At 43.8% G+C, this 23581-nt stretch overlaps 1 protein-coding gene across 1 annotated transcript in view; it reads left to right on the top strand.

The window, feature by feature from the left end:
* LOC143788781 (uncharacterized) overlaps window positions 1–23581 on the top strand; it is a 417721-nt gene that overhangs the window by 258202 nt on the left and 135938 nt on the right. Inside the window, exon 4 of the mRNA XM_077278662.1 lies at window positions 8391–8792. The gene's annotated coding sequence lies outside the window, so the exon portion shown is untranslated. The remainder of the gene's footprint in view (window positions 1–8390; window positions 8793–23581) is intronic.

The raw sequence follows: 23581 nt of genomic DNA, 5'->3' as shown, positions 1-23581 counted from the left end.
TTTTTCCTCGGGACATGTGGAGCCTTCTGACTGTCCTGGGGTAGATTCTGTGGTGGATAGGTTGCAGCAGATCTGGAATCATGTGGTGGACAACTTAAAGTTGTCACAAGAGAAGGCTCAGCGTTTTGCCAACCGCCGCCGCGGTGTGGGTCCCCGACTTCATGTTGGGGATTTGGTATGGCTGTCTTCTCGATTTGTTCCTATGAAGGTCTCCTCTCCTAAATTTAAGCCTCGCTTCATCGGTCCTTACAAGATATTGGAAATCCTTAATCCTGTGTCCTTTCGCTTGGATCTTCCGGTGTCGTTTGCCATTCACAACGTGTTCCATAGGTCTTTGTTGCGGCGGTACGTTGTACCTGTGGTTCCTTCTGTTGAGCCTCCTGCTCCGGTGTTGGTTGAGGGCGAGTTGGAGTACGTGGTGGAGAAGATCTTGGATTCTCGTCTCTCCAGGCGGAGGCTTCAGTATCTGGTCAAGTGGAAGGGCTATGGTCAGGAGGATAATTCCTGGGTGGTTGCCTCTGATGTGCATGCGGCCGATTTAGTTCGTGCCTTTCACGCTGCTCATCCTGACCGTCCTGGTGGTCTTGGTGAGGGTTCGGTGACCCCTCCTTAAGGGGGGGGGTACTGTTGTGAATTAGACTTTTTGGCTCCCTCTTGTGGTCACTAGTGATATGACTCTGGGATTGTCTTTCTTCAGTTGGGCACTCACCTGGGTCGTTAGTCCAGGGGTGTCGCTATATAAACTTCCTGGATCCTTAGTCCAGTGCCTGGCATCGTTGTTATCAGATCCTTCTGTTGCTCCTGTCTGCTGGTCCTGGCTCTTGCAAAATTAAGCTAAGTCTTGCTTCTTTGTTTTTTGAGTTACTTGTTTGCTTCTATTTTTGTCCAGCTTGTACTAAATGTGATTTCTGACTTTGCTGGAAGCTCTATGGGGCTGGTGTTCTCCTCCCGGCCGTTAGACGGTTCGGGGGTTCTTGAATATCCAGCGTGGATATTTTAATAGGGTTTTTGCTGACCATATAAGTCATCTTACTATATTCTGCTATTAGCTAGTGGGCCTCTCTTTGCTAAATACCTAACTCATTCTTATGTTTGTCTTTTCCTCTTACCTCACCGTTATTATTTGTTGGGGGCTTGTATCCAACTTTTGGGGTCTTTTCTCTGGAGGCAAGAAAGGTCTTTCTTTTCCCTTCTAGGGTTAGTTAGTTCTCCGGCTGGCGCGAGACGTCTAGAACCAACGTAGGCACGTTCCCCGGCTACTTCTATTTGTGGTGCTAGGATTAGATATATGGTCAGCCCAGTTACCACTGCCCTATGAGCTGGTTTTTTGTGTTTGCAGACTTGGTATTTATTCCTGAGACCCTCTGCCATTGGGGTCATAACAGCAATAGATTATCCTGGAAGAATCTTAGGTGTTTACTCTCCTATGCAGTTGAAGCAGACCCACAGCACCTGTTAATATCTGGGTAGGTAAATTCTCCCATAACAACTATGGTAGCAGCCTGTGATCTTATGATTATGCAGGTGACCCTCCAACTCCTCAGTGATGTTGGTGGGCCTTATAGACAGGGCTGGCTCCAGGTTTTTGTGGGCCCCGAGCGAAACTGTGTCAGTGGGGTCCCTTTAACACATACCACAATTCATGATGCACTGATATAGCAGAGAAATTTAAAGGTATAGTACAATGCCAACAATTTCACTTAGTTCTTAAATTACATGAGTGATATCAATAGCTCAGAAAGTCTAGTCCTCCATACAGTATTATGGGCACCACATAGCACTCCATACAGAATAATGAGCCCCATATATTGTTCCATATAGAATAATGGGCCCAATATATTGCTCCATACAGTATGAGTCTCGTATATTGCTCCATACAGTATGAGTCCCATATATTGCTCCATATAGTACAATCAGTCCCTTTTTTTGTTCCATACAGAATGAGACCCATATATTTCTCCATACAGTATTATGGGCACCACATAGTGCTCCATACAAAATAATGAGCCCATATATTGCTCCTTACAGTATTATGGGCACCACATACTGCTCCATACAGAATGAGTCCCCTATATTGCTCCATACAGAATGACCCTGTTGTGAATTCTGTTTGTGGGCTCCCTCTGGTGGCTACTGGTGGTACTGGTTGACTTCTGTCTTCTATCTCCAGTGCACCTGTTCCCATCAGGAAATGGGAGTTTCCTATATAGTCTGGCTTCTCACTCATTTACTTGCCGGCTATCAATGTTACCAGAGCTCCTCTGTTACTTGCTACCTGCTCCAAGTCTGCTGAGTCAGATAAGTTTGATCATTTGTACCTTTTGTCCAGCGTGCATTTATATTAATCTTGCTGCTGGAAGCTCTAGTGAACTGAAATGACCACTCCGGGGTCATGAGTTGATACCGGAGTTTAAAGTCATTTCAGGATGGTATTTTGTAGGGTTTTGAGTTGACCGCGAAGTCCACTTTTGTATTTTCTGCTATCTAGTTAGTGGGCCTCTCTTTGCTAAACCTGTATTCATACTGCGTATGTGTTTTCTTCTTAACTAACCGTCATTATATGTTGGGGGCTACTATTACTTTGGGGTTTTCTCTGGAGGCAAGCCAGGTCTGTGTTTCCTCTAGTAGGGGTAGCTAGATCTCCGGCTGGTGCGAGACGTCTAGGGATAAAACGCAGGTACGTTCCCCGGCCACTGGTAGTTGTGCGTTAGGTTCAGCATCGCGGTCAGCTTAGATTCCATCTTCCTAGAGCTAGTCCTGTTTTTGCCTATGTCCCTGCCATTGGGAATCATGACAGTATAGCCGGCCCCAAATGTGTTAAGTATTGGCTGAAGTAGGAGAGAAAAGAAGTCTCTGACACCTTTTTTTTTTTTTTCCTTTGAAGTCTGTTTAGCCATAATTGCAGTCTGCTTCTTTCCCTCCTCTTAATCCCTGAATGGCTCAGATCTCAGCTGCTGAAAAATGGATATCCAGAGTTTAGCTTCAAATCTGAATAATCTTGCTTCTAAGGTTCAAAATATACAAGATTTCGTCATACATGCTCCTATGTCTGAACCTAAAATTCCTATACCAGAGTTTTTTTCTGGAGATAGATCTCGTTTTTTGAATTTCAAGCACAATTGTAAATTGTATCTTTCTCTGAGACCTCACTCCGCTGGAAACCCTGCTCAGCAGGTTAAGATTGTTATTTCTTTGCTGCGGGGTGACCCCCAGAATTGGGCATTTGCATTGGCGCCAGGGGATCCTGCGCTGCTCAATGTGGATGCGTTTTTTCTGGCGCTGGGGTTGCTCTATGAGGAACCCAATTTGGAGATTCAAGCTGAAAAGGCCTTGATAGCCCTCTCTCAAGGGCATGATGAAGCTGAAATATATTGTCAAAAGTTTCGTAAATGGTCTGTGCTTACTCAGTGGAATGAGTGCGCCCTGGCGGTGAATTTTAGAGAGGGTCTCTCTGACGCCGTTAAAGATGTCATGGTGGGGTTTCCTACGCCCACAGGTCTGAATGAGTCCATGACAATGGCTATTCAGATTGACCGGCGTTTGCGGGAGCGCAAACCTGTGCACCATTTGGCGGTGTCTTCTGAGCAGGCACCGGAGAATATGCAATGTGATAGAATTCTGTCCAGAAGTGAACGGCAGAATTATAGGCGTAAAAATGGGTTGTGTTTCTATTGTGGCGATTCTGCTCATGTTATATCAGCATGCTCTAAACGCACTAAAAGGGTTGATAAGTCTTTTGCAGTTAGCAACTTGCAGTCTAAGTTTCTTTTGTCTGTAACTTTGATTTGTTCGTTATCATCTATTAATGTGAATGCCTATGTGGACTCTGGCGCCGCCTTGAATCTTATGGATTGGTCCTTTGCCAGGCGCTGTGGGTTTAGTCTAGAGTCTCTGGAAGTCCCTATTCCTTTGAAGGGTATCGACTCCACACCATTGGCTTGGAATAAACCTCAATACTGGACACAAGTGACTATGTGTATGACTCCAGACCATCAGGAGGTGATTCGATTCCTTGTGTTGCATAATTTGCATGATGTTTTAGTGCTTGGATTGCCATGGTTACAAACTCACAACCCAGTTCTTGACTGGAAGACAATGTCTGTATTAAGCTGGGGATGTCAGGGGGTTCATGGGGGAGTACCCTTGGTTTCCATTGCTTCATCTACTTCCTCTGAGGTTCCTGCATTTTTGTCTGACTATTGTGATGTTTTTGAGGAGCCTAAACTTAGTTCGCTCCCTCCTCACAGGGATTGCGATTGTGCTATAGATTTGATTCCTGGCAGCAAATTTCCTAAAGGTCGTTTGTTCAATCTGTCTGTGCCAGAGCATGCTGCTATGCGAGAGTATATTAAGGAGTCCTTTAGAAAAGGGACATATTCGTCCATCCTCATCCCCTTTAGGAGCAGGTTTTTTTTTCGTGGGTAAAAAAGATGGTTCCCTGAGGCCTTGTATTGATTATCGGCTGTTGAATAAGATTACAGTCAAATATCAGTATCCTTTGCCACTGTTGACTGATTTGTTTGCTCGTATTAAGGGGGCAAGGTGGTTCTCTAAGATTGACCTTCGGGGTGCGTATAATTTGGTGCGGATTAAGCAGGGAGATGAGTGGAAAACTGCATTTAATACGCCCGAGGGCCATTTTGAGTATCTGGTAATGCCTTTTGGTCTTTCTAATGCCCCTTCAGTCTTTCAGTCCTTTATGCACAATATTTTCCGTGAATATCTGGATAAATTTATGATTGTGTATCTGGATGATATTTTGATTTTTTCCGATGACTGGGAGTCGCATGTTCAACAGGTCAGGAAGGTTTTTCAGGTTTTGCGGGCTAATTCTTTGTTTGTGAAGGGTTCAAAGTGTATTTTTGGGGTTCAGAAGATCTCTTTTTTGGGGTATAATTTTTCCCCTTCTTCTATTGAGATGGATCCTGTCAAGGTTCAGGCTATTTGTGATTGGACGCAACCGACTTCCCTTAAGAGCCTTCAGAAATTCTTGGGCTTTGCTAATTTCTATCGTCGATTTATAACTGGTTTTTCAAGTGTCGTTAAGCCTCTAACGGATTTGACTAAGAAGGGTGCTGATGTTTCCAATTGGTCCTCGGCGGCTGTGGAGGCCTTTCGGGAGCTTAAGCACCGCTTTTCTTCTGCTCCTGTGTTGCGCCAACCTGATGTTTCACTTCCTTTTCAGGTTGAAGTTGATGCTTCAGAGATCGGAGCGGGGGCAGTTTTGTCGCAGAGAGGTTCTGATTGCTCGGTGATGAGACCATGTGCGTTCTTTTCTCGAAAATTTTCGCCCGCCGAGCGAAATTATGATGTTGGTAATCGGGAACTTTTGGCTATGAAGTGGGCCTTTGAGGAGTGGGGTCATTGGCTTGAGGGTGCTAGGCATCAGGTGGTGGTCTTGACTGATCACAAGAATCTGATTTACCTTGAGTCAGCCAGGCGTCTGAATCCTAGACAGGCGCGCTGGTCGTTGTTTTTCTCCCGGTTTAATTTTGTGGTCTCATATCTACCAGGTTCAAAAAAATGTGAAGGCAGATGCCCTTTCTAGGAGTTTTGAGCCTGACTCCCCTGGTGATTCTGAGCCTACGGGTATCCTTAAGGATGGGGTGATATTGTCTGCTGTCTCTCCAGACTTGCGACGTGCTTTGCAGGAGTTTCAAGTGGATAGGCCTGATCGTTGTCCGCCTGGGAGACTGTTTGTTCCAGATGAGTGGACCAGTAGAGTCATCTTGGAAGTTCATTCTTCTGTGTTGGCAGGCCACCCTGGAATCTTTGGTACCAGAGATTTGGTGGCCAGGTCCTTCTGGTGGCCTTCCCTGTCTCGGGATGTGCGTACTTTTGTACAGTCTTGTGATGTTTGTTCTCGGGCCAAGCCTTGTTGTTCTCGGGCTAGTGGATTGTTGTTGCACTTGCCTATTCCGAAGAGGCCTTGGACACACATCTCTATGGACTTTATTTCGGATCTCCCGGTTTCTCAGAAAATGCCCGTCATCTGGGTGGTGTGTGACCGTTTTTCTAAAATGGTTCATTTGGTACCCTTGCCCAAGTTGCCTTCTTCATCGGAGTTGGTTCCTCTATTTTTTCAAAATGTGGTTCGTCTACATGGTATCCCGGAAAACATCGTTTCTGACAGGGGATCCCAATTTGTGTCTAGATTTTGGCGGGCGTTCTGTGCCAGGATGGGCATTGATTTGTCTTTTTCGTCTGCTTTCCCTCCTCAGACGAATGGCCAGACAGAGCGTACTAATCAGACCTTGGAGACTTATTTGAGGTGTTTTGTGTCTGCTGATCAGGATGACTGGGTCGCCTTTTTGCCGTTGGCGGAGTTTGCCCTTAATAATCGGGCTAGTTCTGCCACTCTGGTTTCTCCTTTCTTCTGCAATTCGGGGTTTCACCCTCGTTTTTCATCTGGTCAGGTGGAATCTTCGGATTGTCCTGGAGTGGACACTGTGGTGGATAGATTGCACCAGATTTGGAGTCATGTGGTGGACAACTTGAAGTTGTCCCAGGAGAAGACTCAGCAGTTTGCTAATCGTCATCGTCGTGCTGGTAATCGTCTTCGCGTTGGGGACTTGGTGTGGTTATCTTCTCGTTTTGTCCCTATGAAGGTCTCTTCTCCTAAGTTTAAACCTCGGTTCATAGGTCCTTATAAGATTTTGGAGATTCTTAATCCTGTGTCGTTTCGTTTGGACCTACCGGCATCTTTCACTATTCATAATGTCTTCCATCGGTCTTTGTTGCGGAGGTACGAGATACCGGTTGTTCCTTCTGTTGAGCCTCCTGCTCCTGTGCTGGTGCAGGGTGAATTGGAGTATGTTGTGGAGAAGATTTTGGACTCTCGCATTTCCAGACGGAGACTTCAATATTTGGTTAAATGGAAGGGATACGGTCAGGAGGATAATTCTTGGGTGACTGCCTCTGATGTTCATGCCTCTGATTTGGTTCGCGCCTTTCATAGGGCTCGTCCAGATCGCCCTGGTGGTTCTCATGAGGGTTCGGTGCCCCCTCCTCAAGGGGGGGGTACTGTTGTGAATTCTGTTTGTGGGCTCCCTCTGGTGGCTACTGGTGGTACTGGTTGACTTCTGTCTTCTATCTCCAGTGCACCTGTTCCCATCAGGAAATGGGAGTTTCCTATATAGTCTGGCTTCTCACTCATTTACTTGCCGGCTATCAATGTTACCAGAGCTCCTCTGTTACTTGCTACCTGCTCCAAGTCTGCTGAGTCAGATAAGTTTGATCATTTGTACCTTTTGTCCAGCGTGCATTTATATTAATCTTGCTGCTGGAAGCTCTAGTGAACTGAAATGACCACTCCGGGGTCATGAGTTGATACCGGAGTTTAAAGTCATTTCAGGATGGTATTTTGTAGGGTTTTGAGTTGACCGCGAAGTCCACTTTTGTATTTTCTGCTATCTAGTTAGTGGGCCTCTCTTTGCTAAACCTGTATTCATACTGCGTATGTGTTTTCTTCTTAACTAACCGTCATTATATGTTGGGGGCTACTATTACTTTGGGGTTTTCTCTGGAGGCAAGCCAGGTCTGTGTTTCCTCTAGTAGGGGTAGCTAGATCTCCGGCTGGTGCGAGACGTCTAGGGATAAAACGCAGGTACGTTCCCCGGCCACTGGTAGTTGTGCGTTAGGTTCAGCATCGCGGTCAGCTTAGATTCCATCTTCCTAGAGCTAGTCCTGTTTTTGCCTATGTCCCTGCCATTGGGAATCATGACAGGACCCCGTATAATGCTCCTTACAGTATAATGAGCCCCATATAATGCTCCATACAGTATAATGAGCCCCATATAATACTCCATACAGTATAATGAGCCCCATATAATGCTCCATACAGTATAATGCTCCATACAGTATATGATGGGCCCCATATAATGCTCTTTATATATTTGGCCCCATAAGATGCTCCATATATGATTGACCCCATAAGTAGAGTTGAGCGAATTTGCTTGGGTCCTTGCTTACTCGGTAAGCTATAGTGCTTACCGAATAAGCTGCAGAGGGAACCTGGCTTCCTGGATCGCTCCGGCTGATCAGCTGTTCGGCTCTGCAGCTGCATTTGTCGCGACTGTGTGACAGTCATAGCACATGCATGGAGAGCCTGTTTGTTGGACTCTCCATGCATGTGTCGCGACTGTCACACAGCTGCCACACATGCAGCTGTGCCGAAGAGCTGATCAGCAGACGTTTTGGATTTAGTTTCCTACTATGGAACAGATAAAAGAGCTTCAAATGCAAATATAAACCAGCTGAACTTCCATTGTTGGGTCTTTACTTTTAGTTCTAAGTAAAGATCTACAGTATTTCTGTCTAGAATAGCAGATATGAAGTTATTTTCACATATTAAAGTATTTATAATGTGTTCCTTGTTCACTTCTTTACAGAGAACAAGAAAACCTGTTCTGCACAATGTGGGACTGCTGGTTCCAGAACATCAATCATCGTATGCCCCTGGACCATTTTGAATACATGAATTTTACAAATGTACCAGGAACTTGCAATTGTGTTAAAACATACCCAAGAATACTTAAACGGATGCCAGACTTTTTCATATACAGTAACTAATCCTATTTCTTGGTCAACAGACTAGTCTTACTCTGTGTTTGTTGTACAGTCCTTTTCGGCCACCATGCAAGGATCAGCAATTCTGTGAAAGACAAAATTGCACAGTGTAACGAGTGGAAACACCAAACTGACAAACTGGAGTAAATAGTACACTCTCTACACTACATGCAGCGATTTGGGATTTCTAGCTGCTTCTATGTGCCAATATGTAGCTATTGAATGTAAGTATTGATGCACAGTGAACATTTGCTAGCCTGTTACTTATGGAATGACACGCTCTCTCGTTCTATAACTTTATCATCGTACTGTATAATACTTTTTTTTTGAACTATGAAAAAGTGTCAATGTTTAAAGGGGATTTACAAGCCTAAAAAATACAGAAAGTAAGTACCTATATCCTGCTTCTGAATGCGTTGAGGTGATGCAACCATAGTAGATAGTGGTAGTATTTTTTGTATTATTTACAGCTCTGTACAGCATTTATGATTTGAGACGGTCAGGCCTTGCTGTGCATGATATTACCAATATAATGGGACTACAAATACCATTACCTATTTCTCCTCCCAGACATTGCCTCTATTTTTAGCTGTCTGTATGCCCCTCTCTCACAAGTTCTATTCTTTTGCTCATTGACTGCCTTATCTGCTGCCCAGCATATTTTGCAGAGACTAGAAACATGGGACAGATGGAGATAAGAGATTTAAAGGGGTTGTCCCGGCTGAAATGAAAAGTCTATAGTCACTTTATTTGATTGTAGTCTGCTGAATTATAAGGGTATGTGCACACGTTGCGGATTTCTTGCAGAAATTTCCTGAAGAAAACCGGAAATTTTCTGCAAGAAATCCGCTTTTTTTTTTTTGCGTTTTTTTTCCGTTTTTTTCGCGTTTTTTTTAGCATTCTGCAAGCGTAATTAGCTTGCAGAATGCTAAAGTTTTCCAAGCGATCTGTAGCATCGCTTGGAAAACTGACTGACAAGTTGGTCACACTTGTCAAACATACTGTTTGACAAGTGTGACCAACTTTTTACTATAGATGCAGCTTATGCAGCATCTATAGTAAAAGAGAGAATGTTTAAAAATAATTAAAAAAATAAAAAAATGCTTATACTCACCCAGACATCTCATCAGCGGCGTCCGTTCGTCTTCCTATAGCTGGTGTGTGCGCGCAGGACCTTCCGTGACGTCACGGTCACGTGAGCGGTCACATGACCGCTCACGACCAATCACAGGACAGTGACGTCATCGGCGAGGTCCTTCGTCGCACATCAGCTACAGGAACCGAACGGCAGCGTGCAGTGGAGGCGGGAAGACATCGAGGGTGAGTATAGGACTGTTTTTTATTTTAATTCTTATTTTTTGACCACTTATATGGTGCCCAGTGCGTGGAGGAGAGTCTCCTCTCCTCCACCCTGGGTACCAACCGCACATAATCTGCTTACTTCCCGCATCGTGGGCACAGCCCCGTGCGGGAAGTAAGCAGATCAATGGACCCCTAGGTGTGCGGAATCCCCTGCAATTCCGCATTTTAATGAACATGTTGCTTTTTTTTCCGCGATGCGATTTTTTCACGGAAAAAAAGGCTACATTTGCACAAAAAATGCGGAATACACTTAAAATAATAGGAGGCATATGTAAGCGTTTTTTTCGCGTTTTTATCACGTTTTTATAGCGAAAAAACGCGAAAAAAACGCGAAAAATACTGAACGTGTGCACATGGCCTAACAGTGTGCGATATGCACACTACAAACTTACAACAATTGCACCAGATTGCCAGACATTGTAAATCCCGTAAGGTCTTTTTTTTTCCCTTGCTTATTTTATAGGTCACACTTTAGGCTCTGTTCATACCTTTTTTTTTGTAGGGCGAAATAGCACAGTGCAATTTCCTGTGTTGAAACAACTGATTCCTATGCAGAACCTGATGGACTCTTTATAAGATAATGAATTCCACTTTAACTCCTCGACTGCCGATACGCATTAAAATGACGGCCTTTAGGGGGCCTTATTCCCTCATGAACTTTTTAAAAATGCAATCGGGAATAAGGGTATAGCACCCCGAGTGTCTGAAAATCTTTAGGGCTTCTGGGGTAGCTGAGACCCTGGAGAACACGATCAATAAGTAACTGCGATCACGTAAAGAAAAAAATCAAAGTGATCAAAAGCCAATAATTAACATATATATCATCTCCCTGTATCATCCGCTTAGTCAAATTTATTTATTTTGTAATTTTTATTTTTCATTCTTTGCAGTTAGGGGTTAGGGTTGGGCTTACTGTTGAGGTTAGGCTTATTGTTTGGGTTGGGCTTAGGTTGGGTTTAGGGTTTTGTCAATAGATATGATGACTAGTGTTGAGCGCAAATGCGCACAACTCCTGTTTGCATCGGGTGCTCGGTTATGCACCGAGTATTGCACGTGCTCAAGTGACATTCTTGAGTCTCCGCCCTTCATGTTCTGTGGTTGTCGGACAGCCAAAACATGCAGGGATTGCATGTAATACACATGCAATCCCCACATGTTTTGCGGCTGTTAGACACCCAAAAAAACATGTGGGGTGGGGAATCAAGCATGTCACTCAAGCACCCACAATACTTGGTGCATACCTGAGCACACGATGCAAACTCGAAAAGCGATCACTTGCGTTCAACACCAATGACGACATATTCAATATGAAGACCTAATGTTATCAAATTCTGTGTAGTACCTTTTGGGTTCACAATCCTCTGTATACACCTGGATGAAATCCTTGAGGGGTCTAGTTTCCAAAATTGGGTCACTTGTGTGAGGTTTCTACTGTTTAGGCACATCAGAGGCTCTCCAAATGCGACATGGCTTCCGCTCTCGATTCCAGCTATTTTTGCGTTCTAAAAGTCAAAAGGCTACAAGTTTGCACTTGCTCCATGTGACTGCTGACTTCTAAATCCTCACATTGCTCGCACTGCGTGCTGTGAGGATTCTCTGAAGTCTCAGGAACGGGCGGTAATGGGGCCATAAGTATGCGATTTGCATATTTCTGGAACTATTCTGACTAGACTGTCTGTCCTTGCTCAGTATACTTGCATTGAGCTAAACTACGCCTATCTAGTCGACACGTGACTGCATGTATGCAAATCACATATTTGCGGTCATTTAGTGTGCGCGATGTGAGGATTCACAATTCTGCGGACACATAGTGACTGCCGAATTGTAACCTAGGGCTGGACAACCCCTTTAAATGAGCCAGGGCTGACTATAGACTAGACAAATGCAGGTGGAACATATACAGTGTCAAACAATGAACTTAACATTTGTAATGTGAGTATTAGTAGGTTTTCCGTTTATATTTCCCTAATATTGTGCTTCATAAATCTGTTTAAGGGAACTTATCACCTCCAAAAATACTATTTATTTGCAGATACAGTGGCAATTTGGAGGTAAATAATGTTTAAATCATATCTGGCAGGCTTATTGGAGCAATGGCTACGGTGAAAAAATTAAGTTATATTTTCCCTGCAGCTGCTCACTTCCAGTCATCGGGAAGGGGCAAGGAGCACTTACAGCCACTGCCTAGAGGCTTTAATCACTACTCAGCACACTAACAGCCTTCTCTTCTCATTCAAGTTGCAATGCAGGCTATCAGTCATTGTGCAGGACAACAATTATAGCACTGTGTGTAGTGAGAGATGACTGTAAATGCTTCCCTCACCACCTCAAAGCGAGCAGCTGCATGGAGAATATAACTTAAAGAAGTTGTCAACTGCTTGGACAACTCCTTTTCATACCCCACGCTTGGCGCCGATAAAATAAAAAAGCTTCTACTCGCCTACCGTTCCGGCGTCGTTCCCGCTGTGTCGGCACTCGCTTTCCCCGGGGCTCCCGTGCAGTGTTGTGACAAGTGAATCCGGCGCCCAATCACTGCCGGTGTCACTGTCTCCACCTTAAGTGGAATTGAACATGAAGATAAAGTCAGAGATCAGCTGCAGCCCGGACTTCTTTTTCATGTTCAATTCGACAAAAGGTGGGGACATTGAAGTTGGTGCTGATTTTGCACTGGGCTCACATGTCATAACAACCGCAGGAGAGGCGCCGGCACGGGACGTGAATATAGGTTTTTTATTTCATCGGGGCCAGACATTTAGATCAAGAAGGGGTTCGCCTAGTAGTGGACAACCCCTTTAATTTTCTACTTATAACCACTTTTCCAACAAGCCAGCCACACAAATTTAAATGCTATTTAAATAGCACTTGCAATTTCCCTATGTTGCTGTTTTAAGCAAAAATGTTTGCGAAAAATATTCTATAATGAAAAACTACAAAATTACTATATTTTAAACAGCCAAATGGCAGTTTTAATCAGTTTCACATAATAATTTAATTTAGGTTAAAAGGTAGGAGTACAAGTGGTCTTGTTTTTTTTATTGTGTACCATAATGTTAGTTCTGAGAGCCTACAAAATGCTTGTTCAGTTTTAAAGCTGAACAGTAATATGCTGTAGACTACAGACTAAATACTATACAATTTACCATATTTTTGGGACTATAAGACGCACCCCAAATTTTGTGGTGGAAAATAGCCACACAAAAAAAGATTTTTATAAGATGGGGGTCCGTCTTATCATCCGAATTTAAGGTATTTTACCTGAGGGCCGGTGGTGGTAGAGCGGGGTCATAGGAGGCATGGCCCCTTCCTCCGGAAGCCGGCGGCGGCAGAGATGGGGCAATGCTTCAGTGTTGGGGTATCCCAGTAGTGCAATGCTGTGGATCTGGTGTCGGGGGTGAGGCAGAGCAGAGTGCGTTGCATGGAGCAGGGTCCCTTCCTCAGTATGCCGGCGGCAGAAATGTGGCGATGCTGCGGCCCGATGTCCACGGTGAACAGAACCGAGTTAATCATTAGTTTCTTGGCGGCCATTTTCCTGAAGCCGAGGGCCGCCGAGATCTCAATCTGCACACGTGCAGCCTCTGGTGGCCATTGTCCTGAAGCCGAGGGCTGCCGAGATCTCAATCTGCGCACACGTAGGCTCCGGCAGCCATTTTCCTGAAGCCGAGGGCTGCTGAGATCTCAATCTGTGCAAGTGCTGCCTCCGGTGGCCATTTTCCTGAAGCCCACAGCCTCAGGAAAATGGAGCGTGAGAGGCCCAGCCCAGATCTCAGTCCGCGCACGCGCCTCCTCTGGCGGCACACGGCTTCAGGAAGATGGCCGCAGGGAAACCGATGATGCACTCAGCACTGCTAACCGCCAACACCGAGCTTTAGCATCGCCACACTTCTGCCGGTTCCCTGAGGAAGGGACGCTGCTACACCACTACTGCAACCCCCCATAAGCTTGCATTTGGAGTGTAAGATGCACCTCCCATTTTCTTCCCAAATTTTTTTGGGAAAAAGTGTGTCTTATAGTCTGAAAAATACCGTAAGCAAGATCATCCTTGCAGCCACTCATATTAACGAGACTCTAGTCTGTATTACTGTTTCTAATGCTACTTGCCTGTACTGTAAAATCAGACATAAAGGGGTTTTACAGGCATACAGATTATTAAAACATTATATAGGCTGTGAGAATTAAGAACTTCATAATTTACTTACTGTTACAATACTTTTGTTCTTTCCAAATCCTTGCTTCTTTCTATATTCTGTTTGAAGCACCGAATGCAGAGATTTCTTGTCTGTGATTTGGACAGAATGTAGCCTCTCAGTCAAGAACAGCCTGTCGTGCTAGAGACAGAACTGAAACAGCATCTCTCAGATCAGTATGTTCAGGACAGTGATGTCACGGTGGGCATCGATCCTTCCCAGTGATTGACTGGGATTGTGTAGTGGAGGGGAGAACAGTAACCACAGAAGTGGCACAGGCTTCACAGATCTATCAATTATATGACTCAATCCTACCCTACAGCCTGTGTGGAATCATTGTCAACAACAATAACATTATGTCCTATTATCTTATTGTAAGATAAGATAGCTATTGCAGATTATGCAACTTTTTTTCTCATACTCTGCTGCGCCACTTATATATGTAGTAAGCAGAATGTTGAGATGCAGAAATTGTGTGGTCATTGATTTATCCTTCTTGAGACTGTATGGAAGTCTCAAGATGTAGGTGGAGTGGGTGGGCACTGAGTGTGTGGGATGCAGGAAAGGTGCAACTCTTGCAGAGTAGCCAGAGTTCATTGTTTTCTGGAAATGTAGTCTACAAACACAGAAAGAGAGCTGAAGGGAAGTTTAGAATGTAAACAATAACAGACCACAAGAATGACTGCATGTGTCTGAAGCTATAAAAGGAAAATAAAGGTAACAGAGGGTTAGTGACTCATTTCAGGGACAAACATCTTTTTTATGTTGTGCCAGGAAAACCCCTTTAGTGTGAATGTCCTCAAAGATGAAAACCCAAGGGTGGTTACATAACGTAATTTTCTTTTATGCTCTGCACTCTGTATCCTTTAAATTATTACTTCAATCCTTTCAATGTTTTCAGTTGCCCTTGTCTCCTAATGACTAGCTGAATTGTTAAGCACCTGCATTTTCAGGATTTCATAACCTTCACTACTTCAGAAGCCATGACAGAAATGTGGATTTCGTCTGATGCAGGATCTCAAAAATGTATTAAAAAATGGGGGGAACTAGATAGGAGCTAGGGTGGGGGGCATGGCTACACCCGCCTGTGAAATTCAGCAAAAGTGCCAGCATTTTGTATGCCAGACTTGCTACTCCAGTCCCTAACTGAATTAGCATTTCAGGGGAGGCACACAGGGGCCCATGGCACTGAGATGTTCCATATTCATTATGTGGAATGCACCTCTTGTTGACTTTGATGCATTATACTCCAGCCCTTCGTTAAGACTGGTGAGCACACCGCCAATCCTAATGAATCTGTCTAATTCTGTCCTAATGTGAGTACTGTGATTTACAAGCTAAAGCTGGGCACTGGAGAAAATTTAGGAGGGATCAACTTTACAGAACCTATAGCTATGGATTGGATGTGCATTATGGGACACAAAAACTTCATGTCTCTGCTAGATGAAAGCAACTGAAAACGTTAAAAAAGTTAGTAAAGTACACAGATGTAGGAAAATGAGATTATGTACTGTACATATGTATGCATTTACAGCTAGATTTTGATTTTTCAGAGGACATTTGCTTTAGGACTTGTGTGACGTAGTAAAAGTAAAAAACCTTATGTGTATTTACAACGTTAACTGGTTTAGTTACCGTAATTTATACTGCCAAAGCATTATACTTTATGTACAACATACAGTATAAGCTATTGCTAAGTGTTTGCACTTATATTGAAATGTTATGTGGAAGACCACAGGTCCAGTTTGCCTTAGGAGTGTGGCAATTTGGTAAGCTGACATGTTCTTTGAAGAATAAAACATTGTATTACTTTTTTTATGAGTTTTATTTCTCTTCTTCAGTGTTCTGCCTATGGGGTACAAATGTTGAATTGCTATTATCCCCTTAAAGGCCACCAATGCATATTTTTACGGCAGTGGTTACTAAACTTGATTCCTCAGTGCTGAGGAATAAGTAAATAGTGTTCCCTGATCGGTGAACATGCTGCTGCATTGGTCCTGACCAGTTTTAGCACTGATTGGGTCCATTTAACTCCTTAGATGCTGCTGTCAATTACGACAGCAGCATCTAGATGGTTAACAGTAGGAGAGGGATTCTTTTTGAACCTTATTGGGATTCCATGATCGCAATCACAATAGTTGCCAAGGCAACACTAGACAAAATGATGGCCTCTAGGTATGATGGCCCATTAGGCCCTGCCAGTGAAAAACTGACAGGTCCCATGCACTGCAGTAAAGAAGTATTGAAGTAGGAGACCAGCACTAAAGTGTAAAATATTCAATTTCCATAGTGCAACTACATTTTTTTTTAAAGTTAAATAACATGTCAAAAAGTTAAAACACAAAAAAGCTAAAGAAATTACACAAACTTACACTTACTTACACTAAGAATGGTGTCACTGAAAATACAGCAAATACAAAGAACAACATACCAGAAAATATCCTCTCATTCCACAAAAATAAAAGTGCTTTTTCAGCTCTGTTGTCAGAAAAATAGTTATAGCTCTCATAATATGGTGCAAAAACAAGTTTTTTTGTAAAATATTGTTTCTAAGTCATAAAAATAGCAATACATAAAAACCCCTATATATCTGGTATCACTATAATCATACTAATCTGAAGAGCAAAGTGTTTTATCATTTTTACTGCCATTGAACAATGGAAAAAATGTAAACAAATTCTGAGTTGCTGGGTTTTGTACATTGTATGTCCAAAAAAATGTTATGTACAGTACAGATCAAAAGTTGGGACACATTTTCTCATTTAAAGATTTTTCTGTATTTTCATGACTATGAAAGTTGTAAATTCATACTGAAGGCATCAAAACTATGAATTAACACATGTGGAATTATATACTTAACAAAAAAGTGTGAAACAACTGAAAATATGTCCTATATTCTAGGTTCTTCAAAGTAGCTACCTTTTGCTTCGATGACTGCTTTGCACACTCTTGGCATTCTCTTTCTTTCTTTCAATTTTCTTTTTATTGAAAATTTTCAAAGATAACAAACAGCTTTAGATATATGAAAACAGGAGAAACCGGAGCATATTTATATAGAAAAAGATATACTTTATTATAACAAAAGACAATAAAAACAGCAATAACACTTAAAAAGTAGATGGTGAATACCATGATATACAAATACAAGAAGGCATCCACCCCTTTAAACTCCCCATATATATACTCTAATCCAGGAGGGAAATCCCTTCCATACGATGCAACCAGGCAAGGTGACTAGCAAGTAGTCAGTAAAAGTGACAAAATACAGTAAAGAAGTATGTACATACTTCTTTACTGTATTTTGTCACTTTTACTGACTACTTGCTAGTCACCTTGCCTGGTTGCATCGTATGGAAGGGATTTCCCTCCTGGATTAGAGTATATATATGGGGAGTTTAAAGGGGTGGATGCCTTCTTGTATTTGTATATCATGGTATTCACCATCTACTTTTTAAGTGTTATTGCTGTTTTTATTGTCTTTTGTTATAATAAAGTATATCTTTTTCTATATAAATATGCTCCGGTTTCTCCTGTTTTCTTATGCTATTTGGAGCTAAAAAATTGATGGGTCTGGTTGTATGCAGCACACATGTGTTGTCCCAGACTAAGATTATGATTTGGGGATTTCTAATATTATAGCTTTAGATATATGTGGATATAACAAATGCAAACAATCAATCATCTTGTTAGCATAATAAGTTTCACATGTCTATTAATAAAGAGCTAACGTAATATTATTGTTATTACATGTGTTCTGGCTCTATTATTGATTTGTCAGAGTAACTTTAACATATAACAAGAAAAGTAAAGAGAAGAGGGTAAAGAGAAAGAGAGTAAGAGTGGAGGGGGGGTATGGTGAGGGTAAAGGACAGGTTCGGCGACACCTTGGGGTCTATAATTATTTATGTCGATAATGTATCGTAGAATGTAGGCTGTGTCCTGAATTGGGTCCTGTTGTGAATTTGCTTTTTGCTCCCTCTAGTGGTTACTAGTTTTTTGACTCTGGTTTTTCTGTCATTCCTTTTATCCGCACCTGGGTCGTTAGTTAGGGGTGTTGCTATATAAGCTCCCTGGACCTTCAGTTCAATGCCTGGCAACGTAGTTATCAGAGCTAGTCTGCTGTGCTCTTGTCTACTGATCCTGGTTCCAGTTATATCAGCTAAGTCTGCCTTTTGCTTTTTGCTATTTGTTTTGGTTTTGTATTTTTGTCCAGCTTGTTGCAAATCTATATCCTGACCTTTGCTGGAAGCTCTAGGGGGCTGGTGTTCTCCCCCCGGACCGTTAGACGGTTCGGGGGTTCTTGAATTTCCAGTGTGGATTTTTATAGGGTTTTTGTTGACCATATAAGTTACCTTTCTTTATTCTGCTATCAGTAAGCGGGCCTCTCTGTGCTAAACCTGGTTCATTTCTGTGTTTGTCATTTCCTCTTACCTCACCGTCATTATTTGTGGGGGGCTTCTATCCAGCTTTGGGGTCCCCTTCTCTGGAGGCAAGAAAGGTCTTTGTTTTCCTCTACTAGGGGTAGCTAGATTCTCCGGCTGGCGCGTGTCATCTAGAATCAACGTAGGAATGATCCCCGGCTACTTCTAGTGTTGGCGTTAGGAGTAGATATATGGTCAACCCAGTTACCACTGCCCTATGAGCTGGATTTTTGTATTCTGCAGACTTCCACGTTCCTCTGAGACCCTCGCCATTGGGGTCATAACAGTTTGCCAGGCCAGTATTAAATGTTTAATGCATTGCAGAAGAGGGATTATAAGAAAGAAGATTCTGAGTTTTTTTTTTCTCCTTCCCCTTTACCTCAGAGTGGCTATGCTTGCTGCAGACATGAATGTCCAGACCTTGATTACAAGTGTGGACCAGCTGGCTACTCGTGTGCAGGGCATACAAGACTATGTTATCAGAAATCCTAGGTCAGAACCTAAAATACCGATTCCTGAACTGTTTTCCGGAGACAGGTTTAAGTTTAGGAATTTCGTGAATAATTGTAAATTGTTTGTGTCCCTGAGACCCTGTTCATCAGGAGATTCTGCTCAGCAAGTAAAAATTGTTATTTCGTTCTTACGGGGTGACCCTCAGGATTGGGCTTTTTCGCTGGCGCCAGGAGATCCGGCATTGGCTGATCTTGATGCGTTTTTTCTGGCGCTCGGTTTACTTTATGAGGAACCCAATCTTGAGATTCAGGCAGAAAAGGCCTTGCTGTCTATGTCTCAGGGGCAGGACGAGGCTGAAGTGTATTGCCAAAAATTTCGGAAATGGTCCGTGCTGACACATTGGAACGAGTGTGCACTGGCCGCTAATTTTAGAAATGGCCTTTCTGAAGCCATTAAGAATGTTATGGTGGGTTTTCCCATTCCCACAGGTCTGAATGATACTATGGCACTGGCTATTCAAATTGACCGGCGGTTGCGGGAGCGCAAAACCGCAAATTCCCTCATGGTGTTGTCTGAACAGACACCTAATTCGGTGCAATGTGATAGAAAGACCGCAAATTCCCTCATGGTGTTGTCTGAACAGACACCTGATTTAATGCAATGTGATAGAATCCTGACTAGAAATGAGCGGAAAATTCATAGACGCCGGAATGGCTTGTGCTACTACTGTGGTGATTCTACACATGTTATCTCAACATGCTCTAAACGTATAGCTAAGGTTGTTAGTCCTGTCACCGTTGGTAATTTGCAACCTAAATTTATTCTGTCTGTAACTTTGATTTGCTCACTGTCATCTTATCCTGTCATGGCGTTTGTAGATTCAGGTGCTGCCCTGAGTCTCATGGATCTCTCATTTGCTAAGCGCTGTGGATTTACTCTTGAACCATTAGAAAATCCTATTCCTCTTAGGGGTATTGATGCTACACCATTGGCAGCAAATAAACCGCAGTATTGGACTCAGGTTACCATGTGCATGACTCCTGAACACCGCGAGGTGATACGTTTCCTGGTTTTACATAAAATGCATGATTTGGTCGTTTTAGGGCTGCCATGGTTACAGACCCATAATCCAGTCCTGGACTGGAAGGCTATGTCAGTCTCAAGTTGGGGCTGTCGTGGTATTCATGAGGATTCCCTGCCTGTGTCTATTGCTTCTTCTACGCCTTCGGAAGTTCCGGAGTATTTGTCTGATTATCAGGATGTCTTCAGTGAGTCTGAGTCCAGTGCACTGCCTCCTCATAGGGACTGTGACTGTGCTATAGATTTGATCCCAGGCAGTAAATTTCCTAAGGGAAGACTGTTTAATCTGTCGGTACCTGAACATACCGCTATGCGTTCATATATCAAGGAGTCTCTGGAAAAAGGACATATTCGTCCGTCTTCTTCCCCTCTTGGTGCGGGATTCTTTTTTGTGGCAAAAAAGGACGGATCTTTGAGACCTTGTATTGATTATCGGCTTTTAAATAAGATCACTGTCAAATTTCAGTATCCTTTACCGCTGTTGTCTGACTTGTTTGCCCGGATTAAGGGTGCCAAGTGGTTCACCAAGATAGACCTTCGTGGTGCGTACAACCTTGTGCGCATTAAGCAAGGTGATGAATGGAAAACCGCATTCAATACGCCCGAAGGTCATTTTGAGTACTTGGTGATGCCTTTTGGGCTCTCCAATGCGCCTTCAGTTTTTCAGTCCTTTATGCATGACATTTTCCGGAAGTATCTGGATAAATTTTTGATTGTTTATCTGGATGATATTTTGGTTTTTTCTGATAATTGGGATTCGCATGTGGAGCAGGTCAGGTTGGTCTTTAAAATTTTGCGTGAAAATTCTTTGTTTGTCAAGGGCTCAAAGTGTCTCTTTGGTGTACAGAAGGTTCCCTTTTTGGGGTTCATTTTTTCCCCTTCTGCTGTGGAGATGGACCCAGTCAAGGTCCGAGCTATTCTTGATTGGACTCAGCCCTCGTCAGTTAAGAGTCTTCAGAAGTTCTTGGGCTTCGCTAACTTCTACCGTCGTTTTATCGCTAATTTTTCTAGCATTGTGAAACCTTTGACGGATATGACCAAGAAGGGCTCCGATGTAGCTAACTGGGCTCCTGTTGCCGTGGAGGCTTTCCAGGAGTTGAAACGCCGGTTTACTTCGGCGCCTGTTTTGTGCCAGCCTGACGTCTCACTTCCCTTTCAGGTTGAGGTGGATGCTTCGGAGATTGGGGCAGGGGCCGTTTTGTCGCAGAGAGGCCCTGGTTGCTCTGTTATGAAACCTTGTGCCTTTTTCTCTAGGAAGTTTTCGCCTGCCGAGCGAAATTATGATGTGGGCAATCGGGAGTTGTTGGCCATGAAATGGGCATTTGAGGAGTGGCGTCATTGGCTCGAGGGTGCTAAGCATCGTGTGGTGGTCTTGACTGATCACAAAAATCTGATGTATCTCGAGTCTGCTAAACGCCTTAATCCGAGACAGGCCTGCTGGTCATTGTTTTTCTCCCGCTTTGATTTTGTTGTCTCGTATTTACCAGGTTCAAAGAATGTGAAGGCCGATGCTCTTTCTAGGAGCTTTGTGCCTGATGCTCCTGGAGTCGCTGATCCTGTTGGTATTCTTAAAGATGGAGTTATCTTGTCAGCTATTTCTCCGGATCTGCGACGTGTGTTGCAGAGATTTCAGGCTGATAGGCCTGAGTCTTGTCCACCTGACAGACTGTTTGTCCCGGATAAGTGGACCAGCAGAGTCATTTCCGAGGTTCATTCCTCGGTGTTGGCAGGTCACCCGGGAATTTTTGGCACCAGAGATCTGGTGGCCAGGTCCTTTTGGTGGCCTTCCTTGTCAAGGGATGTGCGGTCATTTGTGCAGTCCTGTGGGACTTGTGCTCGAGCTAAGCCTTGCTGTTCTCGTGCCAGCGGTTTGCTCTTGCCCTTGCCTGTCCCGAAGAGACCTTGGACACATATCTCCATGGATTTCATTTCTGATCTTCCGCTATCTCAGGGCATGTCCGTTATCTGGGTGATATGTGATCGCTTCTCCAAGATGGTCCATTTGGTTCCTTTGCCTAAGCTGCCTTCCTCTTCCGATCTGGTTCCTGTGTTTTTCCAGAACGTGGTTCGTTTGCACGGCATCCCTGAGAATATTGTGTCAGACAGAGGATCCCAGTTCGTTTCCAGGTTCTGGCGATCCTTTTGTAGTAGGATGGGCATTGATTTGTCGTTTTCGTCTGCTTTCCATCCTCAGACTAATGGACAGACGGAGCGAACCAATCAGACTTTGGAGGCTTATTTGAGGTGTTTTGTCTCTGCTGATCAGGACGATTGGGTGACATTCTTGCCGTTGGCTGAGTTTGCCCTTAATAATCGGGCTAGTTCCGCCACCTTGGTTTCGCCTTTTTTCTGCAACTCTGGTTTCCATCCTCGCTTTTCTTCGGGTCATGTGGAGCCTTCTGACTGTCCTGGGGTGGATTCTGTGGTGGATAGGTTGCAGCAGATCTGGAATCATGTGGTGGACAACTTGAAGTTGTCACAGGAGAAGGCTCAGCGCTTTGCCAACCGCCGCCGCGGTGTGGGTCCCCGACTACGCGTTGGGGATTTGGTGTGGCTTTCTTCCCGCTTTGTTCCTATGAAGGTCTCCTCTCCCAAATTTAAACCTCGTTTTATTGGGCCTTACAAGATATTGGAAATCCTTAATCCTGTATCTTTTCGTCTGGATCTTCCTGTGTCGTTTGCTATTCACAATGTATTTCATAGGTCCTTGTTGCGGCGGTACATTGTGCCTGTAGTTCCTTCTGCTGAGCCTCCTGCTCCGGTGTTGGTTGAGGGCGAGTTGGAGTACGTGGTGGAGAAGATCTTGGATTCTCGCCTCTCCAGGCGGAGGCTTCAGTACCTGGTCAAGTGGAAGGGCTATGGTCAGGAGGATAATTCCTGGGTGGTCGCCTCTGATGTTCATGCGGCCGATTTAGTTCGTGCCTTTCATGCCGCTCATCCTGATCGCCCTGGTGGTCGTGGTGAGGGTTCGGTGACCCCTCACTAAGGGGGGGGTACTGTTGTGAATTTGCTTTTTGCTCCCTCTAGTGGTTACTAGTTTTTTGACTCTGGTTTTTCTGTCATTCCTTTTATCCGCACCTGGGTCGTTAGTTAGGGGTGTTGCTATATAAGCTCCCTGGACCTTCAGTTCAATGCCTGGCAACGTAGTTATCAGAGCTAGTCTGCTGTGCTCTTGTCTACTGATCCTGGTTCCAGTTATATCAGCTAAGTCTGCCTTTTGCTTTTTGCTATTTGTTTTGGTTTTGTATTTTTGTCCAGCTTGTTGCAAATCTATATCCTGACCTTTGCTGGAAGCTCTAGGGGGCTGGTGTTCTCCCCCCGGACCGTTAGACGGTTCGGGGGTTCTTGAATTTCCAGTGTGGATTTTTATAGGGTTTTTGTTGACCATATAAGTTACCTTTCTTTATTCTGCTATCAGTAAGCGGGCCTCTCTGTGCTAAACCTGGTTCATTTCTGTGTTTGTCATTTCCTCTTACCTCACCGTCATTATTTGTGGGGGGCTTCTATCCAGCT

The sequence above is a fragment of the Ranitomeya variabilis genome, chromosome 8, assembly GCF_051348905.1.
Source record: "Ranitomeya variabilis isolate aRanVar5 chromosome 8, aRanVar5.hap1, whole genome shotgun sequence".
In the NCBI taxonomy this organism is placed as follows: Eukaryota; Metazoa; Chordata; class Amphibia; order Anura; family Dendrobatidae; genus Ranitomeya; species Ranitomeya variabilis.
This window is presented reverse-complemented; position numbering and strand designations above follow the sequence as displayed.